General features: G+C 38.3%; 1 long non-coding RNA gene across 1 annotated transcript; it reads left to right on the top strand.

The window, feature by feature from the left end:
* The first annotated feature begins 275 nt into the window (after positions 1-275).
* Positions 276-4,491, top strand: LOC144233732 (uncharacterized). Its single transcript, XR_013335746.1, has 3 exons — positions 276-332; positions 2,631-3,052; positions 4,432-4,491. It is a non-coding gene; the product is annotated as an uncharacterized LOC144233732 (long non-coding RNA).
* The last annotated feature ends 5,405 nt before the right edge of the window (positions 4,492-9,896 follow it).

Raw genomic sequence — 9,896 nt, 5'->3', positions numbered from 1 at the left:
AATAGAAGTATAGTTGACACAGAATGTTACCTTGGTTTCAGGTGTACAATATAGTGATTCAACAAGTTTATACTTTATTATATGCTCATCACAGGTGTAGCTAGAAGGACAAGTAGGTGTCTTTTGTTATTCATTAAGAAATCTCTTTAAGCCACACCTCAGTTTATATTAATGAGATGACTTTTGAAAAGTACCTACAGATGGAAGCTGGTTGCCAGGGGAACCACGTGATTTGAGGGTTGGAACTTTGAGCTCCTTCCCATAGCTTCTAGGGTGGGGAGAAAGGCTGGAGATTAACCTCAATGGCCAATCATCTAATCAGTCGCACCTAGGTAAGAAACCTCCATTTAAAACCCAAGAAGATGGGTTCCAGGGAGCTTCTGGGATGGCAGACACCTGGAGGTGTTGGGAGAGTGGCAAACTGGGAGAGCATGGAAACTCCACAGCCACTTCCTCTCCCCAAACCCTGCCCCATGCAGCTCTTCCGCCTGCCTGTTCCTGGGTTATGTCCTTTTATAACAAACCAGTAATCTAGTAAGTAAAGTGTTTTCCAGAATTCTGAGTTGCTCTAACAAATTAATTGAATCCAAAAATTCCCGAAGAATTCAGATTTACAGCCAACTGGTTTGAAGCACAGGCGACTACCTAACCGTGCCACTGAGTCTGAAGGGTTCACAGTCCATGAAAATGAGCCCTTAACCTGTGGGATCTGACCTTATCTCTGGCTGCTATTACAAAATCGTTTAAGGTATGGAAACACCTCCCACACATACATATTTGGTGACGAGAAGTGTCAAAAGTATTGAATATGAAGAGGTTCAGAATGAGCTTCCTCCAAATATGCTACTTTGGCTTGTAGATTACTTTGAACTGAAGTCAGTCAAAGCCCAAAAGATTCAGGAAGAGCTTTTTACCTCCCCTTTAACTGCCTAAAAGAATTTAGATGGAGGAGTGGGGGGGGCACCTAGGTAGCTCAGTGGCTTAAGCATCCAACTTCAGCTCAGGTCATGATCTCAAGGCTCCTGAGATCTCAAAGCCCTGTGTCCTGCTCTGTGCTGACAGCTCACAGCCTGGAGCCTGCTTTGGATACTGTGTCTCCCTCTCTGTGCTCCTCCCCCACTTCTGCTCTGTCTCTCTAAATGTTTTAAAATAAACATTAAAAAAATAAAATTGGGGCTCCTGGGTGGCTCAGTTGGTTAAGCCTCCCATCTTCAGCTCAGGTCATGATCTCACAGCTTGTGAGTTCAAGCCCCACATTGGGCTCTTTGCTGACACCTCAGAGCCTGGAGCCTGCTTCAGATTCGGTGTCTCCCTCTCTCTCTGGCCCTCCCCAACTTGCGTTCTATTTCTCAAAAATAAACATTAAAAAAAAATTTTTTTAAAGAATTTAGATAGGTGTGGTCTATCTGAACTATCACCAGAAATAACTACAAAGAATATGGGGTAAGCACAGTAAACTGGGTGGGGGAAGCTAACAGGGCCTGGAGATCAAATTCCTCAGTGTCCCACCATCTCCCAAAACATGGCAAACATTTGTTTACCAAACATTTATTCTTCCCATCTTCCCATAAACTGTCTTCCCCCCCTCCCTTTGAAGTCCCAGACCCCTACCGCTTCTCCTCTGCTCAGGATGGCATATAAACCCCAATGGCCACACTGCCTGTGGAGCTTCTATCCTTAAGGGATTTCCATACATATATAATTAAATTTGTTTTTCTCCAGTTTATCAATCTTAAGTCACTTTACCAAAGAACCAAGAAGGGTAAAGAAAAAATTTTCCTTCCCAGAAAGCACAATATAAAGGAAAAACCTAGAGTGGTTTTTTTCTTTTACCTGTGACAACCAGTAATGTTCCAGATGATGGCTGCTCCCAAGTAAGGTCCAAAAGTGGGATTCAAAGTAAGGATGACAATGTTGAGCAGAAGCACCCCAACTGACCCTCAAAGAACACACAGCATGAACAAAAACTAAATCTTTGTTGTTTTAAGGCTCTGAGTTTGAGGGTTACTGTTCATAGCCTATTCAGATAGTCTAAAATTTAATTTAAAAAATCACACTGAAAATTCCTCATGTGCATTCTGCTCATTTCAAGAAATTTTATCCATTCTCTGACCAAGTACATTAAAATCACTCATATCACTTCTCCTAGATATCAGAAAAATTAACATTCTTCCCACACCATTTACTGAAAATAGACCAGGTTATTCTCATTCCACTGAAAAGTGTATTTACTACAAACACGGAAATCCTTTGGATTTACCCAAATATTTATCAACTCTCTGACTTAGCAATTACAAAGAATGAGATGTAAAAATAATATCTATATTTGAGTGTATTTTCCAAAAATCATGTTGGCCCTACCCCCAGAAGATTCCAGTGCACATATTTCCAAAGAGAATGCTTCACGTAAACAATGTGGAGACAGAGAGAAGGCTAAGGAACTCTTGCTCTAGAAGAGCCATTTAAAATCCCCAACTCTACTATGTGAGTATGAGCAAGACTCTTAACACCTCTAAGCCTCAATTTCCTGGCTCAAAATCAGGATAATATGGTCTATGTAAAATTAATGTGTGTAAAGCTTCTGGCATGTAACAAAGATTCAAATATTACTTCTTCCCTTCAAAATACAGTAATTGTGTGATATCCTCAACGCAAGAAGATACAACTTTAAGAAACAAAAACAGAATACTAAAGGAGACCCAGCAGAAATGCGAAACAAGGATAAGAAGAAAAAAATAAATGGGAAAGACCAAGGATTACCAAAATAACAGAAATTCAACTGCAGAATTAAAATATTCATGAAATGAAAAATATTTTTTAATACACAGTGGAGAGCAAAAGAGCAGAACTGTCAATGTGGCTATGGAGGTCTAACACAAGAAGCTCTCCTAGAACACAAAGTAAAATAACAGAGATGAAAATATTGAGATGATGACAAATACATAAGACAGAGAAAGGAAATCTAAAAACTATACACATTGCCAAGGAACCATAATACAAAGAAAAACCAAAGGACAGATGAAAAAAAAGAATGATCTGAAATAAAATTGAGGTATTATGACTATTAGCTTTCAATCTACATTTGCTATTTGTTTAAATATCTGCATAATACATACATCCATAAACTCAGAAGACAAGGTATCAATTTCTCTTATCTAACTAACCTCCTTAACAAACCAACTTGGCAAATTAACCAACACTCTCCATTCTCCCTATAGAACCTTTTGATAAGGGGCACCTGGGTGGCTCCATTGGTTAAGCATCCAACTCTTGGTTTCAGCCCAGGTCATGATCTCACAGTGTGAGTTCAAGCTTCCATGTTGGGCTCTGTGCTGACAACACGGAACCTGCTTGGGATTTCTCTCACTCAAAAAATAAATACATAAAGCCTTCAGATAAAATGTTGAACATGGAATATTAAGCTTATTTTTTACCAAACCAGTACATTTCTGCTCCCATCAATTTACCAAGAATCAAATGTTTATGTACTTATATAAATATTTTATAAACCAATGAACTTGTGAGTGTGAAAAAAGAACTGTTTCTACGATAATGAAGTTGAGTGTTTAGAAAGACTCAAAGCCTAGTTTAAAAAAAAAAATGGGGGGGGGGCGCATGGGTGGCTCAGTAGGTTAAGCATCCGACTTCGGCTCAAGTCATGATCTCACAGTTTGTGAGTTCCAGCCCAGCATCAGGCTCTGTGCTGATGGCTCAGAGCCTGGAGTCAGCTTTTGATTCTCCGCCCCTCCCCACCTTGTGCTCTGTCTCTGTCTCTCAAAAACAAATGTTTAAAAAAATGTTTTTCTTTAAAAAGTGTTTTAAAGTCAGCACAGGTGAATAGGCTGTAAAAGACTCAGAGAAATAATCCTATAACTCCAGACTGATCACATTAACTCAGACTGGTTTACATCTCTATGTTTTTTTAAAAACATAAAATATTTAAAGTAAAAATGTGTCATTCTTAATTCCCCTTATATTAATATTTTAAAAATTAAACTGAACACCACCAGTCTTAATCACATTAAATAGAAAGGCTTCTATAACATTAAAATAGGCATAATCTAAGTGAACTATGGGAAATTTTTACAACACCTGGCAATACTCAAAACTTTTTTTAATTTTTTTTTTAACGTTTATTCATTTTTGAGAGACAGAAAGAGAGGGTGAGTGGGGGAGGGACAGAGAGAGAGACAGACACAGAATCTGAAGCAGGTTCCAGGCTCTGAGTTGTCAGTACAGAGCTCGAAACAGGGCCTGAACCCACGAACCTCGAGATCATGACCTGGGCCAAAGTCAGACACTCAGCTGACTGAGCCACCCAGGCGCCCCTACTGAACACTTTTTATATGCGAAGCACTATACTAAACATATTATTTCATTTAAACCTAATGACAAACCAATGAGTTACATGCTATTACCACTATTTTACAGATAAGTGAAGCTACAGAGAGGATGAACAGCATACCTGGGACCCCTAATCAGGTCTGACTCACAAGTACATACTCTTAACTGATTACTAATTTTTTTTATCTTTTCTATTTTTCAATAAACATCATAATCACAATCAGTTAATCTGTAAAGTGTACTAATTTTGTTAACTTAGTTCAAGTACTACCCTCTCTTCAAAGCTTTCTGAAGTGCCTTCCCCATCCTGATACACAGTAGGCACTCCATGAATGGTAACGACAGTACCCTGGTAAAGCATATCCAATTTTCTGGTTGCCCTGATAAAGCAGAGAGGCAGCATCGTGCGATTCTTAAGAGCACAGACTGTGGAGTCAGACTGCCTGCATTCAAGTTCCAGCTCAACCATGCACAAAAAATGTGAACATGGGCAAGTTACTTATCATCTCTGTGATTCAGTTCCCTAACCTGTAAGATGGGTCTAATAAGAGTAACTATTTCATTAATAGTTAATAGGGATTAAGTATCTTCAAAGTAGTACCTAAATCAGTGCACAGAATATAGAAATGGCTTAAATTTTGATAAATAAACAATACCACAAAAGAGAACAAAGAAAACTCAACCAATAAATTAATAAGAAACATTCATTATATGATCAGTGATTTCGTAGGCACCGCCTTTTAAGAATCTTAGGACATTGAAAAAGGAGGTCCCTTCTGTCAATTCTCTATTCAATAAACATTTGGCTCCAGGCATTGCACTGGGTGCACCAAAATCAACAAAACTCTGCCTCTGTCCTTGAAGAGCTAACTTACTAGTGGGGGAATTCTAGCACAATGTGGTGAGTATGGTGGTAGAGGCAGATGCAGGGGGCCGTGAGGAGCATTCTGAGGTAGTGATGAGGGCGCCTAATTTGGGTGTTATCCTCCAAAGAATACTGATAAAATATCTTAAACAATTATTTTAATTTATCATTATTAATTATTAAAGTCCACACAAATTACTAACTGCACAAATGGGAAAAATTACTTTTAGAAAAAACTCCCAAAGTTTATAAACCACACTGCTTATAAAATTTATGATACTATGGGTCTCAAGCAAAACAGTCTTGAGCACTTTTAAGAAAGGCAGTGTGCTAGTTGGAGGAAAGACTCCCAAAGATTCTACCTTTTAGTTGGGAAGACAAAGTGTAACAACAACAACAACAAAAAAATAAGCAATAATCTAAGAGTTAAGTAACTATAAAGACTACAAGATAAGTTACAAAACAAATACATGATTACCCATTATAAAAAAATGCAGTCAACCAATGTTCCCAATAAATCCCAGAGATATACAAGGCAAAAAAACAAAATTATACAGCTACATTTAAAAAAAATGTTTTTAATGTTTATTTGTTTCTGAGAGAGAGAGAGAGAGAGAGACTGAGCAGGGGAGGGGCAGAGAGAGAGAGGGACACAGAATCCGAAGAAGGCTCTGTGTGGTCAGCACAAAGCCCTGTATGGGGCTTGAAACCACGAACTCTGAGACCATGACCTGAGCTGAAATCAGACACTCAACCAACTGAGCCACCCAGGCGCCCCCAGGCACACTTCTCATAAAGTATGTGTGTGTGTAGACACAGTGATATACCTCACACAACATCTTGAGAATAAAGGAAAGGATTCTTTATTTCCATATCATCCTGACTCACAAGAGACATGTGGAAAAACTTCACATAAACTGTTTAATGAATTAAACCATATTTTTTTTAAATTTTTAATGTTTTATTTATTTCTAGGAGAGAGAGAGAGAGAGAGAGAGAGACAGCGTGAGCAGGGGAGGGTCAGAGAGAGAGGGAGTCACAGACTGAAGCAGGCTCCAGGCTCTGAGCTGGCAGTCAGCACAGAGCCCGATGCGGGGCTCGAACACACGAATCGCGAGATCATGACCTAAGCGAAAGTTGGATGCTTAACCAACTAAACCACCCAGGCGCCCCGAATTAAACCATATTTTTAATGAGAAAATGTGTTACTTAAGTAAATCCTATTATGAAACCTTTAAAACAACAGCCTAAAAATAAATAAACCCACTAAATGTCAGTTAATTACTTGGGAAATAAATTCAATTTTATATTACACATATTTATTTCTACCTGACTTAAAATAAGGTTCACCTCTAAATGAACACTCCTTATTATCAGAAATTATAAAGAAGTCATAGAAATGTAATGTACAGCACAGAGTTCAGCCAACAATCTAATAACTTTGTAAGGTTACAAATGCTAACTAGACTTATTGTGGGGATCCTTCTGTAATGAATAAAAATATCGAATAACTATGGTATACACTTGAAATTAATATGTCAATTATACTTCAATTAAAAAATTCATAAATATGTACCAACTTGATTATGAAATGAGAACACTGAGTGAAATTTAAAAAAAAAACACATAACTTATAATTCTTGAACTTCACATAGTGGTAAAATTAGGACTAGAATTTAGATCTGACTCTCAATCCAGTGCTCCTTGCATTACGTCAGAAAATAGACCGTTTTCTCAAAATGTTTTTTTAATAAATCCATCCTTTATTATATTTCTGCTTACTTCTGTGCAACAAATATTGGCTAAGAAAAACTAAAACACATCCCGAGTGAAAGTACAGGAAAAGACAAGCATTGAGTTTGTCCCACTTTTCTCAAGCCAGGTTTTTTTTTTTCATAACAGAAGATACTCTGAATTCGTAATTAAAAATTTTTTAAACCCACAGAATTAGAATCTGATTAATATAGCTACATAGGGTATTTTACAAATCCTGTGATTTCTGTTTCTGTCTGTATACCAGTAAAAGATTGTTGACAATGAAATTCAAAAGTCAGCCTGACGAGGGTTAGCAACAGATGCTGCAACTATTAGGTGACAGATTACTGGAGAACAGGCCAGCACTATAGTGCTGATTGATCATGCCACAGACTGCTAACTGCAGTGGGGAAAACAGGCCTTACCTTAACCCGCATAAGCAAGTGATCAAACTCAGCATCACAGATAGTGGGACCTGACAGTATATGACCTGATGGGAAGCAATACGAAGTACACAGCATCACCAACGGGTTACTCTTGCCCAAAATATTTAATTTTAAACTAATCAAGCCTTTAAACCTAGCTTACAGTTAACTAATACAGGGGAATAGAATACACTAAATGACACCATCAGAGGGAGAAAAAATCAAAGAAAATGTGACTCATTTTATAAGGCAACTGGCGTGATCTCTTTTTAAAAAGCAACCTCATTTTAAAAGGGAGAGGTGAGGCTGTTCTAGATTCGAAGAGATCAAAGAGACTTAACAACCAAGTGCAGTGAATAAACCTTGATAGGATCTTGATTTGGTGTGGCTAGGTGTGAAAAAACATAAAAGACCAGTCAGTATAAATAGATTTAAGTATGGATGATGTTAGATTACATTAAGGAATAGCCAATGAGAAACTATCAACTAATTATTGATTACAAAATATGAACTAAAAAAAGTGACAATAATAGTATTTTGGCTATGTAAGGAAAGGTCCATCTTTGGAAACTTATGCTGACATGTTGAGAGGCAAAGTGCCATAATGTTTACAGCTTAGTTTCAAATGGCTGAGCCAAAAATAATACACAAAATACAACAAAATGTCAACAAATGTTGAATCTAGAGGGTCATGATATGGATGTTCACGATTAGCAATTTCCCGTATGCTTGAAACTTTCATAACAAAAAGTTGGGGGAGGAGCCAGGTAACTCCAACTCTCAAATCCAAGCTGTGGCAACTGTCAAGAACCAAACATGACTGCAGTCTAATACAGCATCTATTTAGTACACTTTACCACTTTGGAAGCACGAAGGTGAACTAAAAATATGAAAGACCCACCTAAAAAAAGATGGAGCCTATAATGTAATCCAATTTTTAAAAGTAACCCTTTAATAACCAGTCTCTCAAAAGAGACACCGGGATATCACAGCTAGATAACGATTCTATAATGATTTCACACTCACATACTTCAACAGGACTCAGCATAGTTTACATTTTAACCAAAAAAACAAATCAATCTATGAACCAACCACTTGTTAACTCTATAACCTGACCTTTTCTCTACAGACAATACAAAACCATTCAACTACAAATTTTCTCAAACCTGGTAATACACTGGATAAAATTATAGAGTACTGTAATTGGGCATCAGCACATTTCTCAAACATTTGCAACTGTGCATGAAGCTTCAACTACTCAAAGGAATTTATCAATATTTGGTTTGTAAAGAGAAACGTAAAGGCTCTTTTCGTAGTCACCAACCATAATCAAAGAAATAATACAGGCCAATGCTAAAGTGAGAATTTTCAGTTAGTTTATATAAACATCGATAGTCACCACCTACAAATGAAAGGGGGGGAATCACGCCATTAAAAGGTAAGTTTCTACGATATTCCACACACTGAATTTTGACACTCAACTCAGAAATATTGCATAAGTGCACAAATTGCTAAGTATGTTCAGCCATTGCCACATAATTCAGCAACAAGTTTTGCAATAAGGAAATCTCAAGCTAAGAACCCAACTGCGAGTTCCCCGTATTTATCAAGCATAAACTGCACAAGTAACATTGTAACCTTTCAAGAAGTATGCAGCTTTACCAATTACATTTCTTTTTTTTAATTATCATCATCTTTTAATATGTATCAAAAAGTCTTCATTATGTTCCTTCTTTTAAGAAAAGTGAAATGTTTACTGTTCAATCCTATCGCAAAAAAAAAAGAAAGAAAGAAAAGAAAAGGTAAAGGTGTCGGGCGCCACTTTTTAAAAGTAATTTTTTTTTAAGCCAGTAACATGATTTGGCTAGGCTGCAGCAAAACCCATCCGACAGCTTACGTTAGGGGCAAGTAAACTACATCTACCTGATTTACTCCCAGGAAGAAACTCTCCAGCTCTTCTCGTTTTCCTCACATTATTTTTTTTTTCAAGATACAAAAATACACTCCTATGGCACACACATCATAATGGAATCAAGGCTTCCCAGATTACCAGTTGCATGACCTTGGACAAATTCCCTAGCTCCCCGGGACTCCATTCTTCCATCTGTAAAATGGGGAGGCACTACCAACCTCACTGTGCTAAGATAAAGTCAAGACAATGCGAGACAACTGCCCGGCGCAGTTAAGTGCTAGCTAGAGCGAGAAGAATCAAGCCCAATCAAAAGAGGACCACAATGTGACAGTGCACAGAGAAGCACTTCTTCGCTTACTGCATCTATCTGATTCTCCCAAGGGACCAGCTGCAATCCTCCTAAAATCCCTGCAGAGTACACGTCTGACAGCTACACAGCCCAGACCTGGGATTCGCGACAGGATACAGGGACCCCCGAGACCGGCCCAACTGGAGCGGGACCACCACCTCGCGAAATCCCCGCCTGGGGAGCTGCGCTTAGGCGGGCCGCGGCCCCCTTCCCGCGACCCCCGCCCCACACAGACACAGGCACGTA

Source organism: Crocuta crocuta, unplaced genomic scaffold, assembly GCF_008692635.1.
Source record: "Crocuta crocuta isolate KB4526 unplaced genomic scaffold, BGI_CrCroc_1.0 scaffold5, whole genome shotgun sequence".
Taxonomy (NCBI): Eukaryota; Metazoa; Chordata; class Mammalia; order Carnivora; family Hyaenidae; genus Crocuta; species Crocuta crocuta.
The sequence above is the reverse complement of the archived record's forward strand: the minus strand, read 5'-3'. Positions and strand labels throughout refer to the sequence as shown.